Below are 23,076 nucleotides of genomic sequence, written 5' to 3' on the forward strand. Positions count from 1 at the left end.
TATAAACCCATTCAATTTTGGAGGAAAGGCTGAAAATCAAATACTATATAATATTGATAAAATATATAATTTTGACTCTATAATAACTTACCTTGAAAATTAATGTAAATCCTGCATTCTAAAGAATAGCTGATTAATAATAGATGATACTAAAATAAATATTGATCTTAAAGTTTGCATGCATGGTTCAGTAAAGCAGAAAAATAATTGGCTGAGGTCAGGGTGTGATTGTGGTGTTATTTGGGGGCATATATTACTAAATTACACATGACTAGCAAAGTTGTCTCCAAACAACTAGATGGCTATTTCTGAGTCCCATTTCCCACTTAGACTTTGTCCAAATTCACATCATATTGTGACTGTATCCAATTTTTTTCAACCTCTGACCCAGACCCTATTATATACCATGTGACATTGGACAAGTCAGCTAATAAGATGTTATTTGTTTCAACAACTTTAAAGTGTGAATACTGTGAAAATGGGGTTTCCTTATCATTACTGGTTTAACTTATTCACTTATTTTTAACTCCATATTGATTTAAAAATTATTATTGAAAATACAGAAACAATGCAGCCTGATAAATTTACTTAAAATGAGTAAGAAAGTTGATTTCAAGTAACAAAAAGTGTTTAGAAAGTATTCTGAAATTAGGTATTGAGTGAATACAGACACACAGGCAGGAACACGCAAAGGAAAGATTTGGAAATAAGGTAGATGCAGGTATCGAGTATACAACTCAAAAATTATAAGACAGTATATCATATTCTTATTAAAAGCTGGCCACATATTTGGGTCTTAAATTTCTAATAGTCAAGGTAAAAAGTGAAATAAGATTAGCTATAAGAGTGTCTCAAATGCTAAGTCAATGTCTTCAATTTTATTTATTAAATAAATATGAGAGGGAAAACTGTATTACAATTCCTCAAAAAATGAACACTATATAGGGACCCCGAATAGCCACAACTTACTTGTAAGAAAAGAACAAAGTTGGAGAACTCACACTTCCTGATTTGAAAATGTACTACAAAGCTATGATAATCAAACAGTATGGTACCAGCTCAGGGACAGACATATACAACAATGAAATAAAATGTAGAATTTAGATATAAACCCATAAATCCATGGCAAATTAATTTTTGACAAAGATATCAATTTACTCAATGGGAAAAGAATAGTCTCTTCAAAAATGATGCTAGGAAAACCGAATATCCACATACAAAAGAATGAAAATGGACCTCTACCTCACATCATAAACAAAAGTAACTTCATATTTATCAGTGACCTAAACATAAGAGCTAAAACTATAAAACTCTTAGAAGAAAACATAGGGAAATGTCCTCAAGATCTTGCATTAGACTTTATACGAAAAGCACAAGGAACAAAAGAAAAAATAAATCAAGCATCATCAAAATTAAAAACTTTTGTGATATAAAAGATACCATCAACAAAATGAAAAGACAACCTGCGGAATGGGAGGAAATATCTGTAAACCATCTGTCTGATAAAAGTCTAATATCCTTAATATATAAAGAAATCCTACTGCTCAACAAGATAAATAAGAATTATCTAATTAAAAATGGGCAAGGGATTTGAATAGACATTTCTCCAGAGAAGGTATACAAATGGACAAGAAGCAAATAAAAAGATGTTTGATATCATTTGCCATCAGGGAAATGCAAATGATCAAAATCACAAGAAGATTTCATTTCACACACACTAGACTGACTATTATTTAAAAGACAATAAAAAAACAAAAACAAAATAAATGTTGTCAAGGGTGCAGAGAAATAAGAAACCTTGTACATTGTTGCTGGGAAGGTAAAATGACGAAACCACTGTGGAAAATCATTTGGCAGTCCCTTGAAAAGTTAAACATAAAATTACCATGAGACCCAACAATCCTACTTCTAGGTATACACACAAAAGAAGTGAAAGCAGAGACTAGAACAGATATTTGCACACCAATGTTGGTAGTAGTATTATTCATAATAGCTAACAGATGAAAGCAAACAAGTATTCATCAATAGATGAATGGATAAACAAATTGTGGTGTATACATACAATGGATTATGCAGGCGGATGTGAACCCCTTTATATATTGACCTTTGAAGACAGGCTTAGTTAAGGTGTGCCCCCACAGAATGAAGGTGAGTCTTAATCCAATATAACTGTCCTTATAAGCAAAAGAAATCGGACACAAAGAAGAAGCCACCAGGAGCAGCCAGAAGCTGGAAGTCAATGGGACCTGGAAGAGAAAGGAGAAGACACTGCCATGTATGTTACCAAGTGACAATAAAACAAAGGACCAGGGATTGCTGGCAGCCAAGCCTAGGATTTCAGAGACTTGAAGGACAAGGCATTGCTTTGCTGACTGATGCCTTGACTTTGGACTTCTTCTAGCCCCAAAACCAGGAGTCAAGAAATTCCCATTGTTTAGTCCAACCCATTGTATGATTTTTTTTTTTTTTTTTTTTTTTTTTAGCAGATAGGAAACTACTGCTAAGATAGAAAGTGGATAACAGGTTACCAGGGTAGGGAGTAAATGCTTAATGGCACCAGAATTTCAGTTTGGGGTGTGAGAAAATTTTTGGTAATCAATAATTGTCATGTTAGCACAACATTTTGAATATTAATTTCACTTAATTAATACAAATAATGCCAAGTTGTTGAAATGGAAAATTTTATGTTGCATATTTTTCACAATTAAAATTAAAAGGACAAAAATAAACACTTTGTAATGCATCTCCCTTATAATAAATATAACATCAGTTAGTGACTGGTATTTCTCATTATCGTGTTTGAATTGTATTTTTAGCTACATCCCAAGATCATCAGGAAGATTGCAAATCCCTTCAAGTTAGAGCCTGAATCATGGGTACTTTATTTTGCCTAATAACATCTAGCTTATGGCTTTCAATTCAGTACATGGTCAATACACAGTTGGCTGTGGCAATAATCAAACTTATCCATGCCTTCCACTCACTGGAGACATAAACATTAATGTTTGGGAAAAATTTTATGGTTACCACTTTACAAAAATTAGTCAAAGAACAGGTTACTCTTGATCTAACTAATGATGGAAGTAGCTAAATAGTATCAGTTTAATATTGGTTCCTCTTTCATATTATCTGAAAGCCCAAACTAGATAGACTAACTTCTTACCTCAACTTAGAAGGACTGTTATTTGGTACATTATAAATAAATTGTACTTATTTTTGATAGAAAGTTGCTTGTTATGGTTGAAGAAACACTATCCTGATTTAAAATCCTGTGAAACTTGTCGTGGTACTCTACCAAAAAGAATATTTTCTCTCTCTCTCTTTTTTTAAGGAGATAATATCTAATATTGGGTCATTAAATATTTTCATAATTTTGTAAAAAAAAAAAGGCTGTATGAGTGCAAGTTCCTACCAGCTTACATGAGTTGATTGTTAAACTTACAGGAATTTTGCAAGATGGTTGTTAAACCATTGATCACTTGAATCAGCTATGGTAAGAGTATTTACAGCACAAAAATTAGCAAACACTACACATTACAAATGCGTGCTTTTTTTTTCCTAAAGAGCTAATTATCTAGCATAAAACTATAGTTTACGCCATCATTTGTGGCAACAACTTCCACTTCTTAGTGCCTTTCCTAAACTTAGAAATGGATTTTGTTTAAATTCCTAAAGTAAATGGATATGAGTATTATGGATCAAATGTATGCAGATTTTCTGAGTTTATTAAAGACCACTTTTAAAAAAAAGAATTTATTGCTGCTACTAAAAGCAAAAACTCGAACAATAATAACAGAAACTTTTGAATGAATTAATTCCTCATTTAAATGCCCTGTTTCCACTTTCAGTAAGAGGGTGCTTACTCATAGTTCAGATAGTAAATGATATAGAAAAAGTTTATATAACAAATTTCTACACTGTAATCATCACTCTCAAAGTTTGGAAGACATTTATAAAAGGAATGGGATGTTAAAGTACAATGTGACAAAACTGACACAAATTTAAAATGTCCTGAAGAATAGCTTTTGACCCAAAGAGTATGAGGGTCATATCACATAGAGAAACTGGTTTACAATGTTACAAAATAATCATGGACAGGCTGAAGAAGTTGCTTGCCTTGCCCCATAACCTTTGACAACTTTCGGGTGCATGTATCACCAATAAAATAGCCGTGTATTGTCAAGGTCTTATGCCTTGCCTTATCGCTACAGGTCAAGGTTTCCTTTCCCGAAGATCTCACACAATAAAGACACCACATGCAATCTGACACACTGGTTTCTGGTGACGGAGCATATTTTAAAACCCCTCAACCCTTGCTGAATCAGACCATACCAAATTTTCTGGAAAGTCACTTTTACAACAGTGATAAGGAAATTGGACACACATATCTCATTGCTAAGTATTTTGCACACAAGCAGAACATCCCTTTTTCTTACTGTTGGGCAGAAAAAATACCATTGCCGCAAATCGAAGTGCATACATGTCTTAATTCACTATCATTACCAGTTGTAAAATGGGCCAAAGAAATCAACTAATTCAGATGATGATCCCATCTACATAGTTTGGAAAGGCAGGTGTTAAAAAGAGTGCTCTGACTGTGCTATTACTAATTACTAGAATCTTTGCAGACTACTTTGTGCTTAGAGATTTGAGTGTTTGTTGGCAAATGACAAGACTAAACAGCAAATGCTTCAAAATCTCTTTAATTGTGTGGGTCAAATATTTGCTGTGTGCTAGTTGGATGAAGACCATACTTCTCCAACTTGGGTAAGTGTACAAATCACCTGGGCAAATCTGAGTATTTTGGATTCTGATTTAGCAGGTCTGGGATTGAACCTGAGAGTCTGCATTTCTAAGAGGTTCCTAGCAATGATAGAGGTCCTTGGAGTAGCAGAGAATTAATCTTGGTGATAGATTGGTTGTAATAACACTCAATTATATTTTCCTGTTTGAGACTTTGATAGGTAAAATATTTAAGCCCCATCCTAGAAATCCTCTCAGGGAAGACTGCCCTGATTCTCAACAACTGTACTTCTTCCATATAGTGCGTGGCCAGGTGGCCCAAAGGAAACCAGAACAATTAAAGTTTACACTGACATCAGATTTCCAAGTTTCCTCTATTTTTTCCTGCACAGTCTCTTATTAGAAGTCTTCTCTGGCTTAGATTATACACAGATTGAGCTCCTCCAAATCTTATCATGTGGACCAATAATAAAGAAGCTACTCACTCAAAAACCTGGGGACCTTGTCTTGTTGAAAATGGAAAAAAAAAAAAACAAAACCAAGTGGCCCCTTAATTAACTGGCTATAGCACTGCTTTACAATTAAGCATTTTTTAAAAAGTCAAACAGTTATCCAAACTAAATCAGGTAGCTCCTAGGAAGTATTTTTATTATCTTTTACTCTGCTCAACTTGATCCAGACCTATGCCACCTTTGGAAAGTATATTCCAGTTGTTAGATTTGTGCCAACAGCTGAGGTGAGCCCAGGTGGATCTAGTCACATCTGTCTTCAGTGTCCCAGCCAGAGAATCTGCCTGAGACCTGACCATCTGGGTTACATAAAGAAACTGTTCAGATTGCAACTCACCGACGTAGTATTAGTTTGCTCAGCTGAGCATAGGATAATGCCAGAACAGATATAAGGATGTGTGGATTGATGGCTATATTCATTATAAATGGAACAAAAGGCAAGAATCTGTCCTAAAATTTTTTCTTCTCTGGCATGTTCTACTTACATATGACTCAGAAATTGCTGAAATTTATGTAATACTAGTTTCAGGATGATTTGGATCTTCATGAACTCAACTGCAGACAGTCTGCCTCTGCCTCAAAGTCAAAGCCTAATTTCAGGTACTGGTTTTGCAATTCTGAACTTTAGTACACTTAAACTATTCAATTTTTGCATTACTGATTTTTCACTATTAAAGAAGTTTATGTGCTACATAGCAGAGGGATATTGTCAATAAAGGAGAACATTCTCTAGGCATTCTAAACAAACACAAAATAACATTTACAGATGTGAGTGCAGTATTTTTGTGGCTACAAATCAATATACGTGGGTTTATTTTATTCTTTTCTCTTATGACAGCATCATGCTGAATTTTGTTTATTTGTGTTTGAAGCTACTTTTGCCCATTTTCTGGTCTTTTCAAAGTAATGACTCTTTGACTTTTCATTTTCACTGCTTTTCCGATTCATTACATTTGGATTTTTTTTAAATTTCTTCCTTCTGTTTTCATTTTTTTCTAAATTCTTCATTTAAGTAAATGCTAGTTTCTTTTTTGTAAATACTTTCCTAAAAATACGATTTTAAAATGAATATAATCCAGGGTGCACAGGTACTTCAGTGGTAGAATGCCCACTTTCCATGCAGGAGACCTTGGTTCAATTCCCAGACCATGCAGGCCCCCCAAAATAAAATAAAAGAATATATTCTTATGGTGAAAATATGAGAGTATAGAATACCATATTGGCCCTGATCCACCTTTCCCTTCAAACTACTATTCTTGACTCTATTTTAGTCTTACATTTGAAGTAACTATCTTTTTGGTTTAGCCTTTTAGAAAATTTCTAGGAATATATAAATGTACGCACAATACAAGTGCTTAAACAAATAGCATTTTATCATACATAATTTGTGTTACATTTTAAAAATTAAATCTCATCAATAATATATATATGCATACATATATTTTTATTATATATGTGTGTTTATATATATATCTTTGTTTATAACTCTTGCTCAGAATTCAATTTATGACAGTATTCTAATTGATTTAACTATCCTTTTAATGCATACATTGAAGTATTATTTAGGTTTCTATTTTTATATTTTTAAAAATATATTTGTATACCCACTGCCAGTGCATGTATATTTACGATATGGATTTGTATGTGAGAATTTTTGTATCAGAAAGTATGCACATTTTAAAATTGTAAAGACATGGTAAATTTACCCCCAAATTTTGTATCAGATTTCTATTTTCACCAACAGTTTTTGAGTGTGCCTATTTCCCTCTATTCTCACAAATTTTTATTTCTTGTCAGACCAGTGGCTGTAAAATTAAATCTTATTCCAATTTGCATTTATTTTATTGTACACAGGATTTTCTTTTAAAAATTACTTGAATGTTGAAAAATACTGCACTAATTCTCTGATTCTTAAGGGTCGTATTTGACAATTCAACCCTTTGTGTTATCTTAGGAACTTACAGAACCAGTATGGGGAAAAAGCGTATTGTTGAGAGAAGTGTGATACCAAATGAAGTAGGAATGAAGACTGGAACACATTCTTTTCTATTTAATCTACTTTGTTTTCAGCCCTGGTGAAAAGACTTTAAAATTCTTATTTGAAAGAGTTTTATAACAAAAGGCTCTAGAGTAGAACTGCAAATTCATTGATCCCATCACTTCACAAAATGAGCTAATGCTTCTCCATTCCTTTGTGCTCCCTCCCTTGATTAGGGTTTGGACATGAGCGAAGCATCCTGTCTGTGTTCTGACAACTCCTTGGGTTTAGTTGATCAAATCCTAGGCAAAGCACATAGAAGTCTCTGAAAAAATCATGACCAATTTTGGGAGTAACTTGTCCATTAGGGCTGTTTCTATTTTTAGTTTAAACCTGAGGTCTCTCTAGAAGCCACAGAGAAATATATCAGTAGTCCATAGTAATTTTTAAAAAATTAAATAAAAACAAAGCAAATTAAAAAGTCATGCAAGTCCTGTTATTTGACTTAATTTTCTTGTATTTATCTTTATCATTCCCAATCTTCCTAAATATTTTTCTATAGGCATTTCCTTTAAATAGGGCCATCTTGTTTTTCTTGGCAACTTATGCCCAAAGTCCATGATAACAGTTAAATTCATGAAAAAGTTAATGCTGGACAACAATAACAGTATTTTACTCTAATTTCGATTTATCTCCAAGTAATCATAGGGAATAGGTGTTCTTAATGATTCCTACGTGTGTAGACCCATTCCATACATGTCTCCTTAAAATTTATTAATTTCTTGCATTCAAGTGCATTTTAACCTCAAGGCAAGGCCAAATTTATGAAATTTATGTTAAAGACACTTTTCAATATCACAAAAGAGAATGCAGTTCAAACTTGAAATAAGGAAGCACTGCAAATGTGTTCAGATCAGATCATCTTAAAATTTCTAGCTTGTTTATGAATTATGCCCATTGGTAATTTATGAGATTTGCCGTCGCCTCATAAAGAAAGTCTATAACCTTAACATATTTGGGGATGTACTTTTTTGTTTGCTGCTGAGAAGACAAGTTGGTGAAATGATTACACAGATTTAATTGAGCATTATAGATATGACATAATTCAGTTTAAATTTGTGCACATTCTATCTATGCTTTCCAGTTGACAGCTAGTTTTACAATAACCAATAAAAAAAGACAAAAGGATACCAAAAATTGCCTGATTTGCTTCTATTCATGTCAAAGCAAGTCTAAGAACTAAGCCAAATTCCACCCTAGTGATCTTTATTTATTTCTGTTTTATTAATAAACATAACTTATGTGCGTGTTGCTATTCTTTCTTCAAGGAGATTAATTAATTTTAAGAAGTTAGGAACTTATAAATATTAAATAATTTGCACATGTGATTAAAATTGCTTTATAATGTCAGGTTAATTAAGTCTACTTGAGAAGATAAACTCAAATAATGCTTAAAAAATGGTAGCTTGACCCTTTTTCTTCACGATAGCCTTGGAAATATGATTGAATGTGAACTCTGCATGTCATTAATTTTTATGAAGTATTTATACTGCCTCCTATCTCTTCTCTACAAAATTCTTGTTGTCCAGTCAGTATATCTTTGCATTTGCTTCTCTAAGACCTACTACTTATGTGTTGAGATAAAGACTAAAGGGTAAGAAGGAATCAAAGTAGGTTTCAAACTTTGAAAGCCAAATAATTAGCAAAGTGATTATGTACTTGCTGAAAATATAACTTGTGAGAGACAAGTTAGATGAAGAAAAAAACTACTTAAATTTTGGAATGAATAGTTTGAACTAGCTGCAGTGTATTGCTGTCCAGATGTTCTGCGGGAAAGCATAGATGTGGAATCATCTTTTCAGGTTAGAGGTAGGGGCTTCTCAACATAGTGTAACATCTGAGCCTAATACATGATCTGCTTGCTTAGGGAGAGTAATTAGAACAAAAATAACTTCAGGTCAAAGGCTGAGCTTCATGCTTGCACATAATTAGGAAATAAGACCTTGGCCCAGCCAAATAAACAAAGAGCATCCAGAGAAGAAATAAGCAAGCAATAATGAAACTAATACTAATATCTAATGAACTTTTCTGTCCCAGATAATGCAATTGACTCATTATCAATGGAACTTACATTTTCAGGCTTTTTTTTTTTTTTAATTCTGGTAGTCATGAGGAATATACACATATTTTTACTCAGGATCCAGATCCATGATTTATAAAAAGATAGTCTCAATTGGAAGTGCAGGCAAGACCTATGTTAAGATATAGGCTTTATTATCCTTAAATCAGTTTGGTTCTACGATTGCTTTCTAAATGTTTAATTTAAAGGAATCTGCAGAACAAAGAGGGAATAAAAACACTGTCTAGCCTTAAAGATATTGCAGGCTCGGTAAGGTAGAGACACAATGACACGTTGATCCTATAAGGACAGAAAGAAGTATGTTAGTAAGGGTTTGGATTGGACACAGACTTTAATTTGGGATTGAGAGGATAGATGATTGTGTTCTATAGTGTATAAGGAAGATTCATTTAAGAGGAGGAATTAGAATTGGACATTCAAGATTGTGTAGCCAAAGAATGCCTGGGGAGACAAGATATCACCAAAATGCAAAGATGGGACCATGCATGACATGTGCAGGGAAAAGTGTGACAATATCACCTACATCTTATTTTGGGAAAAGCTTTGCAACAGTGCAGTGATGGGATAGGCTAAGGCCATAGAGTTCCTGACAGCCAGATTGATGTGTGGTAATCTCTTCCCATTAATTTAGTATATTCATATGTATAAAGATAAAAAATTTCTTCAAGCTCTTTTAAATACTTTTGCACTAGCATCTTGAACTAAATAAATTGACAAACTAATTACACTACAGCTACATTTATTCGGTTTAAAAATTTATAATATGATCCTAAATTGGATATGTGTGTGTGTCTTATTTAAATGAGCGGCTACTCGTAACATTATTTTTGTTCAAAAAGTTGTATAAACTAGACTATATTTTCATTCAACTGAACTAAATTTGTAATTTATTATACCTAAAATCTATGTAGTTGAAGGATTGCAATATAAAATTGGCCTAACATATAGTCTCATTTAAAACAAACACTTATCTACATTATCTAAACTTGTGTATAGTGCTGTTCTAACTAAAAACAATTCAAGTTAGTTCAAAATTTGTATTTCATTTTCCCTGTCTAAAACTGTGACACAGGCAGCGATTCGTTTTACAAAAAAATCTATGTTTGGGTTGCAATCAATTTTTAGCAACAATCCTCCATATATACAATACACTATACACAATACTTCATATATACATTTACACTCTGTTACTGAAACTGTTTCTTGATAAATGTGAAGACAAAATCCTCATGGCTTCCCTGCACTGGGGCATCCTCCTCCTGATGTCTCTGGAGGTAAGATGACCTTACTCGTGGCTATCAGATGTTCCAGCAAACCATTCCAAGCATGTGAAGAGCCTCTGCTTCTGTCCATGCCCATCTTTAGAAAAAAGCAACACTGATCCAGGCAAGGAGATGCAGAATGTTATGGAGACTTGGTGAGACACTGCTCCACTGGCTTTGCCATTTAGCTACAGCAGCAAGCTGTTCCCTGTCAGTGCAGGAAAAGGGATCCCATCTACAGATGGAGAGTTACACAGTCCTTGCCGTTCTTAGTAAATAACAAGAGTAAGTGGTTGAGAAGCTGCCACTTAATCAGTCAGACCTCACCACTTGTTATTTACTTAATGCCAAAGGAATTCCCTAATCTATGTCTTTAAATGGCCTCTAGGGCTGGTTTAAAGTAATTGTCGTGTATTCTGTCAACAGAAGATATTGGACACCTGGAAAATGTCTTTGGAAAAATATGAAATACTCCCATGAGCTAATATCTTCTTTGCAAAAATGGAATTAGATTAAATTCTGGAATATATTTTTCCTGTTAACATGATGACATGGTCATCATCTTGAATCTACATTTGATCCTTGTACAGTTTTGTGACATTACTCTTTAAAAATGGTATCCTATGATAATGTGTATTTGGACTCTCTTTTATGCCTTTAGTTGCATATGCTCAAGAACCATGACAAGAAATCTCAAATTTTTGTCTATAAGGTTCCCATATTTTATTAAATACGTGGGGATTTGAAATATACATAGTATTTTCAAATCTTCAGTAGTCGAGGAACCCATAGCAAAGCAATAGAGTTAATTTTCTGATATATCTCTAAACCCAATCTTAATGCTCACAGATAAAAACCTTCAGACACTCAGGCTTCCATGCTTTGTGTGAAAGGTTCACTTTTGTCTCTGAAGGAATAAGGAACATAAGTTATTTCTATACAAGGCCTATGTCTGCATGAAATTTACTTTACATCTTCTTATTATCCCCTCCTGCCTTATCTTTGGCCAATGTTAGTTAATTCCACACAATACTTAGCTGAGACTCAGCAATACATTTCTATGGCTTAATTCACAGTGAATAATGGCACATTTTAATAACTTCACTATTCAGTTACAAAACATAGCTTCTTTATTTATGTCACAGAGACCCCTTTGTTTAAAAGCACAATTTTGCATTTAAAAGAACAAAACCTAAAGGTAGCTATATGTGAGGGATAGTTCGTGAGCTCTGCCTCTCACATGTATGTAATCTGGCATATTTTAAACCTCCCTGAAACTCAGGCTATCTCAGTAAAATGGATATAAAAATAGTGTCCGAAAAAGTTAACTGTGAGTGCATATATAATGCTGTTTGTAGTACTGTCTACTACCTCTAATTAGATGTCTAATAAACATTGCTTCTCACTTTTTTGCCTTTCTCTAACTCTGATGTCCCTATAGGATTTCTCTTTTCATTATGTTTTTATTTTTAAAAATATTTATCTTACATGAGTTATGCATATTAGTTTTACAAAAGGTATAAAACATGCAAAATGAAATTATAAAATGTATAAAACATGCTAATGAATGGGCTCACAGTTTTTCCACCTGAGATAATCAGTTTTCTCTATCAGTATAATACTATTTTCTCTACTATCCATTTAGATTCATTTCTAATGTCTTAATTTACATTTGTTTTATACTTGATCAATAATATGTTGCAACAAAATACTTCTAGATTTTAATCAAGCACAAATATTTAAACTTCATTGAATTTTCACAACTCTGCTTTGTTGCACGTTTAATACAATTTCAATTTAAATAGTAATAGCAATTATGAAAACAAATAAGTATATAATTTATTCTTTATTATATACTGTATTTATACATTTATATGCACCTTTAATTATCTTCACAGAATAAATTCCAGAAATGAAAATTCTAATTTGTATGCACATTAAAATATATATTTAGAAATGTTTTTCTTAAAATATTTTAGGGCAATTCTGAATACTGACAAAGATTTCCTTGGTCCTTAGTTAAAATACCAAAATCCAAATGAAGAGTATTTTAAGTAATTGAGTTCCTCTATATTGCTATAACATATAAAATAGTTCTGAATATAAATAAATTTCTGGAAATAAGGTTCATATTTTTTTTTTACCTTCCTCACACTTCTATTAGAAATTTAAGACCAGTCTAAGATAAAGCAGAGCTTTTCTTTCTGACTTCAACAAATGCCTCTGTAAAGAATCATTTAATTCAAATAGCACTATCCATCAAAAATGTTCATATCCTCCTTTCTAGTATATGGATCTATATTTAGATTATTAATTTAAATGATCTCTCCCAAACCCTCACTATAACTTTCATATGTTATAGTAAGCTCATTATTTTCTGGAACAATGCACATTCAAATTCGTTATATTTAGATTATTGACATTGTCTCCACATTGCTGGCTGCCATGCTAAAGCTAGTCAGGCAAATTTTCTCTTTAAAATTATCATAATATAGCAATATATATGTATTTGTTCATTTTCTTGACAATTGATGAGTTTAACCCTGTTTTATGCCTCACTTGATGATATAAGGTCTGATAACAGCTATCATAACTCATTTTTAATCCAGTATATTTGGATAAATATTTAAAATGGAAATTGAAGTTTTAAGTACTTACTGCTTCAAGAATCTATACTAGATGTAAATAAGGAACTAAAAATGAGGTAACAGTCACATTACTATGCATATTTTACTTCCAAAGATTCAATTCCCATGCACCATATTTTCTATCCATACAATATTTATAATGATAGGTCCTTTGAGAAGACTTTAAAAGGAATTTGTTTGATTTGGAGATATATGTGTACTAAAGAAGGCAGCTTTGCATAGTTGAGTGACTGTCACTTTGAAGTTATGTGACCTTGACCTTGAGCTTTTTCTGAGCTTCCGACTCTTATAAGGAATAACTTCTTTTATGGTTCATTTTATTCAGGTATAACAGTGTGTACCTCGTAAGTGTGCTGTGAGAAGAAATGAAATACACAGTTTGGCACAGTATGAGTGTATGGATTCTTACATGCTAAGAGGTAAGCTTCTCACTTTTTACCAAACTAAAAATTGACACAGATTCTAATATTTCCTTCTTTACTGAGTGAACAAAGTGCTCCTTTTATTTGTACAACCCCAGGGCTAATGTTAATTTATATTGTGTTTTACCATCAATGTCACGTTAGAATTGAAGAATATGTTTACCTGAAAAAAGCAGAATATCTCTTTAGAACAAATAAGACATTGCAAAGATTTATTCCTAAAGATGAACTATAAAATCCACTACCCCTAAGCCAAAATATTGGTAGTGGAAGTGGTGTAGAAAGAGGAGAACAAATGAAGCTGGAAGCTGGAAGCGAGAGAAGTGGGAGACTAGTACAAATGGACTTTGGAGAATAAAAATATCTAGTTAATGTTATGCTCTTTACTGCACTATATGTGCAATTTCCCCCTCTCCAGCTTCCCATAGAAATTTTTTAGTAATGACAAATCAAAGCAACACTAGAAGACAGAAACCATTAGAAAACATGAATTTAAAAGAACAGTGGAGCTAGCATTCATTCCAAGGGATCTAGAGTTAGGATTTAATATCTCTGAAAGTTCATCAGGATCCAGGCCACAAAGGTGGGGATATCCAAGGAAGTTTGTTAGTCAAGAAATACACTATGAAGCACACACCTACAAGAGTGTCTGTTTCACTGAGTGAAAGGAAATCTTGATTCACAGCTAATGGGTATGACCTAGCTCTGATGGAGAAGAACAAAAGAAAAAAAATTCTTTCCTGAGAAAAACCCACCAGAAAAATGCTCTCATGCCTGTTAAATAGAGTTAAAATTTACTCCATGTATATTAAAACAGACCAAAATAACAAAAGCAAAACCAAAAAGGATGAAACTATTTTAAATTGGTCCATGTTGGTAAGATTCCAGCAAATGCAGATCGTATCTGGTGAAATAGGCACTAAATCCAGTCCTGATATAAGTTCAAAGATCATGAACTCAAAAACTGTTAAAATTAATAAAGACATGAAGAAAAATAGCTCAATTACACAAAGTTAGCAAAGACAATAAATATCAGATTTGTACTTAGGAAGCTGCAGATATCTAAATATTGGTTATAAATATGAAATAGGGATTTAAAATATGTTAAAATAACTAAGAAGTCAAAATATATCATGAGCAACAATATGAAACAGGCAATTTGTGAAAAAATCCAGTAGTACTTGTAAATTAAAATACATAATAGTAGTAGAAGAGAAATAACTAAATAGAATACTTGTGAATTGGTTGGTAAATCTGAAAAATATCATCCAAATATCTACATAAAGAAAGAAATGAAACTTAATAAGAGAGGGTAATAGATCTAAGGGAAAGTGTTAAATATTCTAATATAAGTCTAATTGAGTTGTCAGAAGGGAAAATAGAATGTGGAAAGGCAGTATTTAGAATGCTCATAGCTGAAAAATGTTAAGAATTGCTGAAAGACACCCATCAATTATTGGCAAATGCAATAAATTCCAAATGAGATAATACAAAGAGATGAAAAACTCTGAAAAATTGAAGCTGAACTGCCAACTTTTATTGTAGAAAGAAAACATTAAATACTATCAGACAGAAAAGACACATAACTCCCAAAATTGTCAATAAAGTTGATAGCAGATTTTCCATAATATTGTAAAAAGTCAAGAGTCTCTTGAATGTAGCTTTCAGTACAGAAGCATACACTTCATGAAGCAATCTTTCAGAAATGAATGTCATCTCCATTTTCAGACAAATAAGAGCTGGAGAAATTTACTACCGACATATGTTAACAAAATGAGTAACTATCAAGAATATAATTCTTCATGCAAATGTGAGCTGCAAATTTACAATGTGATCTCATTTATATAAGATCTAAGATATACAAAACTAAGATATATTGTTTCTGATTAAACTTATATGTAGCAAAATGTTTTGAAAGGCAAGGGAATGATAAGCATGAATCTAAGCAGTGGTCACCTTATATGACACAGATCTAGTTTCAATAACATTGGTAATATTCACTTTCTTAAGCTGGGTATTTGCTTTACTATTTTTATAATGTGTACATGTGTGTCTACACATATACATGCAAAGCTGTATATATCTACATAGCATACTGTTATATAACCACATTATATATTTTTAATCAGAATGAAGTATTTAATTTAAAAAATGTGTTAATCAAAACTACCCTTTACTCTGTTAATAAAAGCAATAGTGATTTAAAATATTATTTGTAAATTTAATTAAAATTTTTCTTTTAAAAAGTTCCTTAATTTTTAAGCATAAATGTAATAATTTAGAATATATAATAGCTAAATTTTACTGAGTGCTTAATATGCCCCTTGTGTTGAGTGTTCTATGTAAATGACCTCAATTAACACATAATAATCCCACAATATACATACTAATTTCATCCCATTTTACAAATGAAGAAATTCAGAGTTGAAGAGATTCATTAGCATACTCAGATGTCTGAAGCTCAAACTCTATGCCCATGTGATTGACCTCTAATCTGTACTGGACCACACGCATCTACACAGAATCACACACATACACATTTTCCTACAAGTCAAAAGTCCATGTTCTTCTAGCCATGTGTTCTGGTTTGCTAGCTGCTGAAATGCTACACATCAGCGACAGATTGGCCTTCAATAAAAAGGGATTTATTTTGTTAGTTCTTCAGAGGAAAGGCAGCTAACTTCCCATTGAGGTTCTCTCTTACGTGGAAGGCACAGGATGGTCTCTGCTGGCCTTCTCTCCAGGCCCCTGGGTTCCAACAGCTTTCCCCAGGGTAATTCCTTTCTGCATCTCCAAAGGCCTGGACTGAGCTGTGAGTGCTGAGATGAGAAATGCTGAGCTGCTAGGCTGTGCTACATTGTGCTCTCTCATTTAAGCATCAACCAATTAAATCAAACATCATTCATTGCAGCAGGCACACCTCCTAGCCGACTGCATATGTAATTAGCAACAGATGAAATAGAAAACTATTTCACTAGAGGAAGTACAAACCCTTGCAAATATAGAAACAGTTTTACTAGAAGACTATTCTTAAATTAGATAAATTCTGAAGTATGAACAAAAACTGTTCACATAAAAAATATATCATCATATATTTAAGATCAACAACTGGAAAAATCAGGAATTTTCCCATAATCCAAGCCTGGCAACATATGTGACTTGATTTAAACTCATCATTGCCCTCAACTTCCAGGGAAATAAGCTTTGATATAATCAGAATATGAACTATCTATATAAAATGGCTTTGCAAGCTTCCTAATCATTACATATTTGCTGTAGGTGACATCTGAATGTATATTTCACAGAAGACATTAGTGCCCAGGAAAATTTTATGCACGATTTTCTTAATATAACATTTGGAACTTCCTCCCACTCCTGCTTCCCAGTGTCATTATCACAAATGTTTCTCGGCGCTGAGAAATTCATGTATTCTTCCATAGCCAAAGTCAAGGAGATCCTCACATATCTCTGAATTTAATTTGGCTAAGAGTTGGGACAATGCTGATTTTTCATATGGTCTATATCAGTATTTGCCTACAAGTGAATGGGTAACATCAGTGAAGATGCTTTAAAATTTATTGTATTTACTAAAGTACACCTTTACAGCCATTTTGTATTTCTGCCCTTTTAGAGCATATAATATGCTCGCTTTCATTATCACCTTGATTCATATGTAACTATGCCCTGAAAAATTCAGATAAATCTTGCAAAATATTTTTTAAAATACACTGCTGCTTTAATGGATGACAAACTAATAAACCAATCTAATTTGGACATTAAGTTTAATATCTTTCTGAGCTGATGCTTATTTTTTTGTGTTTGAACAATTGATAGTAGAATGAAATCTGAATATTCATAACCCCATCATGTATATGTAAATTTAGAATATTCATCTCACAATCTCGAATTTGGAAAATTAACATATATGAAAAAGAAAAATCCTGTGATTTTTTCAAACTATTATATATGAGAGCGTAGCTACCTTATATTTATTTTCTGTCTTCATCATTGTTGATAGTAGTACTATATAATGATATGGACTTTTAAATTTGCATAGGTAATAATATCCTTGTTTCACAATTTTTGCTATTTTACTTTTAGATTTTTTTAATGAAAAAGAAAATACAACAATAATAAAATGCAAAGTATTCCTAAAAATTTTACAATAATACTTATGTTGTGGAAGAAACAAGTTTGTTATAAAAACTAATTTCACATAGCTCTCACCTGCCATGCCAGAGACCCGGGTTTGATTACCAGTGCCTGCCCACGCAAAAAATAAAAAAGAGAAAAACTAATTTCAACCAAAATAAATTATATAAAAAATTATCTTATTTAAAATATTTATTGTTTAAACATAAAGGCATAATTTTTATGCCTGAAAAATATAATGTTCTGAAGTTAAGTTAATATAACAAATCAAGTATCTCTGGAAATGGTAGAACACATAATCATTTTTAGCATTATACTTTATTGTAGTATAATTTAGCTATAGAAAATAAACTGTTTTAAAGTGTTCAATTCAGTTATTTTGAGTAAATTAACAGAATTATGCAATTATCATCGACACTCATTTTGGAACATTTATTAACCCAAAATGTCCTCTATGCCCATTTACAGTCATTCCTATTGACAGCCCCAGGCGATCACAATTTAATATCTGTCTCTACAGATTTGCTTTTTCTGGGCCTTTCATATAAATGCAGTCACAGAATATAGGGCCTTTTGCGACCGTCTTCTTTGAACATAATGTGTTCAAGTTTCATCCATGTCGTAATACATGTGAGTGTTTTATTCCCTTTTATTGCCAAATAAGATTCTATCTTATAGATATACCTTATTTTGTTTATCCATTCACTAGTTGATGGGCATTTGATTTGCTGTCACACATTAGTTCTTTTAAACATTTTCTGGTACATAATATACATCCGCCAATGGTTCTCATAAATTTTGCTGTATTATTATGCATTGCTATACAGAAAGGAGGATTTGGTGGGATTATAAACACGTGTAACATAACTTTTGAATGAAGCCCTCTAAACTATTAATTAATTTATTAATAAATATTGTCTATTAATTCTGGCTGCATATCATAATCACCTAAAAAATACCTTAAAACCTGGTACAATGGTGGCTCAGTGGCAGAATTCTTGCCTGCCATGCCAGAGATCCAGATTCAATTCCCTGAGCCTGCCCATACAAAAAAAAAAAAACAAAAAACAAAAAAACAGAGAGATTTAAAATAAATAAATAAATAACCCTGAAGCCTGTGCCTTATCTTGAGATTCCAATTTAATTAGCCTAGTGTGCAGCCTGGTTATTTATATTTTATAAATGCACTCCCAGGTAACTTGAATTTTCAATCAGGTTTGATAACCATTATTAAAGTATTATATTATTTTTACCTGGCTTCTGTGTTGACTAAGTGGATTAAATATCTCTCCAATGTAACATGGGATGCTCCCAGGCTCAATTACATTTGTGTAAGGTGTGAAGGAATTGGTTAAGTGAAGAACAACTTGAGATCGCACGAGGGAAATGAAAATACCCAGCTCTCAGACTGATGGTTAACCACCTTATAGCATGGGCAATGCCTTGTGTGGATTTCCTCTCTGAGGAAGGAAATAATCCATTTCATTGATGCAGGTCAGACCCATACTGAATATAGTTGGAAGCAATGATAAGTTGTAACTAACTAAATCCACTAACTCATTTTTCCAAAGGAGAAAAAAAAATGGGGTTTATATAGAAAAAGGTTCTTAGCATTTATCCCTGTATGACTTCATAGAGAGCAAACCTTTAAAGTTTTGGATCTGGATCTCAGACTCATCTGATATTAGCTTGCATAACGCCTGCTGGGAGAGACTTTCTGACCTTCCAATACTGAGACCATCACATTATCTTATATTTATAAACTTCCTCCATATCGCTTATTTCTACCTGCTTATTTTGTGTTTATTCATTTATATACTTATTGTCCTCTCCCACCATCTGAAATGTAAGGTTCAGGAGAGAACGGGGCTCTTTCTGTCCTATTTACCACTGTTTTCTTAATATCTAATTAAAATGTATACTGAATGAACATAAAAAGTTTCCGAATCCACTGCCTGTGAGAGTGAATAAGAAAGTGTTATTTGGTCCCATGGTGTCTACACTAGAGTGGGTAATGTTCCTTAGAATATAATTATGTCACTGTTTATCTGTGTTCCTGGAAGTCGAACTGGCTTCAGTGGTTAGGTTTAAATTCACTTGCATAAATCATTGCTGATGGGGCTATTATTGAGATCTCATATGTACTAAAAAAGCCCTTTTACCAGGAGAGACACGTATTCTTGGCCATTCAGTCTGAGTGCTTGGCAACTTTTCATGCTTTTCTTTGTTGCCATTGGCTTACTACAAAGGTGTTTCAGTCTGCAAACTTCCAGAATGCAATACACCAGAGATGGGTCAGCTTTTAATAAGGGGCTTTATTTGGTTACAAATTTGCAGTTCTTCAGAGGAAAGGCAGCTAGCTTTCATCTGAGTTTCTCTGTGGTATGGGAAGGCATAAGGCAATGACTGCTGGCCTTCTCTCCTGGCTTCTGAGCACCAACAGCTTTCCCAGGGGTGATTCCTTTCTGCATCTCCAAATGTTTGGGCTGAGCTCTGAGTGCTGAGAGAGGTATGCTGGGCTGCTAAGGTTTCTTCTGACCTTTCTCTTTTAAGCCTCCAGCTAATTAAATTAAACCTCACCTATTGTGGAAGGTACTCCCCTTAGCCAATCTTGAATGAAATCAGCCATAGATGAATTTCAAATACTGATTATTTATGTTCTCAGAAACAGAACAACATGGCATAACACCTGGCCAAGCTGACACCTGAACCCAACTTCCACACACATGTAAATACTTTCCAGACTTGTGTTCAGTTCCACTTGGAAAGAAGAGATGAAAATTGACGACAAGCCATGATCAAAATTATATGGCATTTAGTCATTCAAATATTTAGATCTAAAACACCAATTTTAGTTACAAAATATTTATAAGGGTTGGAATTACATAGCTTTGAAATTTTTCAGAGTCAAAAGGTAATAATAGTACAAAATAATAACAGCTATTACTTACATAGTCTTTATTATCTACTAGACACTTTTCTAAAATGTAATGTATATTATGAAGCTGCTACTATTATTGTTACTTCCATTTAGACATAAAGAAGTTGAGGAACATAGAAGAAATACAATTTACCCAGCGTCACACAATTAATCAGTATTGAGACAATCTGGATCCAGGATGTAGTATGAACCTCTCCATGTGTTTTAGGCAAAACAGATGAGGTGTAACAAAACACCTCTATTACACATGAAAATATTATACCAACATCATGGAACGCTGCCTACATCCCGGTTTAGTCATTCCTTTGGCATTGGTCATCCTTTTGGTCTAATGTTACTATTCAATTAAATTTATAAATATTATCACAATGAAAACATTAATGTAGTTTCACTTCACTGAGTTATATTAAACCTCCCTGAAATGTAATAATAAATTTTATTGCTGGCTAGGTAGAGTGGAAATAACACAGTCAAGAAAAATAAATCTGGCAGGATCCTTAGATGTTGAGTAACATTAATACTAAATAACTGGCTGTTCAGGTAGAAAATTAGAAAAGAATAATAAACGGCAAAAAAATTTTGTTAAATTACGTTTTTCATGTAGGAGTAAGGAACTATATTTAGTGGCCTTCCTCATGACTTTCTGCAAATTTAAATAGCATTTGCTGGAGAAAGAATTGGACACATAATTAAAATAAAATGAGCGTCCATATGTTCAGATTTATGAGAGTATAAAAAACTTAAAATCATCATCTGACAGAGCACATAAACAAATAATTTACACAATAATTATATGTATGTAAAATATACTGTTTTCCTGTAATCCGAAAGATGCTGATTAAAACAATGAGGTACAATTTACTACATTTGCAAAGCATTTTAAATATTATTAAATTTTTAATAATATTTAATACATACAGTAAGTATGATGGACTGAGCAGACATGCTTTTACCTATTCCTGCTAAGACTTCTGTAAAGACACTTAAAAAACAAGGTATAAAAAATCACAAAGATCACGAAAAAAAAAGAAAGACTATGAGTGAGTGAGAAATTCAATACATATTTTGGCAAGATGAAAAGCTACTGGATGAGTGCTACTGATTTAGCACTTTATAACTGACAAAGCGTCGAGAGTTGCACAATCCTTATGAACTTTAAACAGCAGACAACCAGCAGTTTCTTTACAAAAAAGCCAGTTTCAAGAGTGAATTATTTAATTTCTTCACAAATTTTAGAGCACTGGCAATGCCCACAGGTGTATCAAGTTTCTATCTTGATTGAACACTGGGACACTTTACATCACAAAGTATGCTTTTTAAATACAGTTAAAATGGATGTAGACACACTTGATTTTTATTACTTTCTGCAAGTTAAAAAAATATTACAAGTATAAAAAATCCAATCAGACTATGTAAGTTAACTGGAAACATGAGCAGTAATGCAAATAAAAAGTATAGAAATTCTACAAGAAAAATATTTTCAATTTGAAAAGAATAAGAAATTTGGGGGCTAGCAATGTTTCCACAAGCTTAATGACCAAATTCCAAGATATTAAAAAATAAACAATGAAACAATACAAAATAAAACCCTGTGATTTTGATTTTAAGTTACAATGATGTAAGTCACAAATGACTGATTTGCTTATATAAAATGATTTTTCTGTAGTCACCTTCAAGAATCTGCCAATTATAAATTTGTGACCACAATAAATTGTTTAATCTGTTTGAGAATAACATGCCACACAAAATATTATCATAATGAGAAAATTTATGAAAAGTGCTTGGCAGAGAATCTGGAAACATATAAATGCTCAGTAAATACTAAGTCCTTCCCATAAACTTTAATGAATATTCTTGTTTCCAAATGCAGTTTCTCCAACGTTTGTGATTTTCTTAGTGATTTCTCGAAACTCCAAATCTTCTCTCTTCTTTCAAATAACTTAAACCTAGTTGGAAATAAATTCAGCACTAGAAAATTTAAAATCAATCATCCTAAGGCCACAACTGAATTTAAATGTGATTCTGTACAAATCTCAATCACAATCAAATTCCAATATGGGATTTCTCTCTGAGGTTAAAGAAAAAATGTGTACATATTACACACAAATATATATGTATGTGTATGTATAGATATATATAGACACGCAGTGTAGAAATACACACACAGTGTAGAAATACATATGCTTATATATGTGCATAATAGAAATAATGTAGAAGAAAAACCATTTTGTCAGGGAAAGAGTTTGATAACTTGTGTAGTAAAGTTACTTGTTGAAATATA

General features: G+C 32.6%; 1 long non-coding RNA gene across 7 annotated transcripts in view; it reads left to right on the plus strand.

Annotated features, from left to right (window-relative positions):
* The window catches only part of LOC143665441 (uncharacterized), a 359,913-nt gene that overhangs the window by 273,329 nt on the left and 63,508 nt on the right, over positions 1-23,076 (plus strand). For all 7 annotated transcript variants that reach the window (XR_013166962.1, XR_013166958.1, XR_013166960.1 and 4 more), the window contains one exon: positions 13,606-13,699. This is a non-coding gene — a long non-coding RNA (uncharacterized LOC143665441). The remainder of the gene's footprint in view (positions 1-13,605; positions 13,700-23,076) is intronic.

Source organism: Tamandua tetradactyla, chromosome 21 (genome assembly GCF_023851605.1).
Source record: "Tamandua tetradactyla isolate mTamTet1 chromosome 21, mTamTet1.pri, whole genome shotgun sequence".
In the NCBI taxonomy this organism is placed as follows: Eukaryota; Metazoa; Chordata; class Mammalia; order Pilosa; family Myrmecophagidae; genus Tamandua; species Tamandua tetradactyla.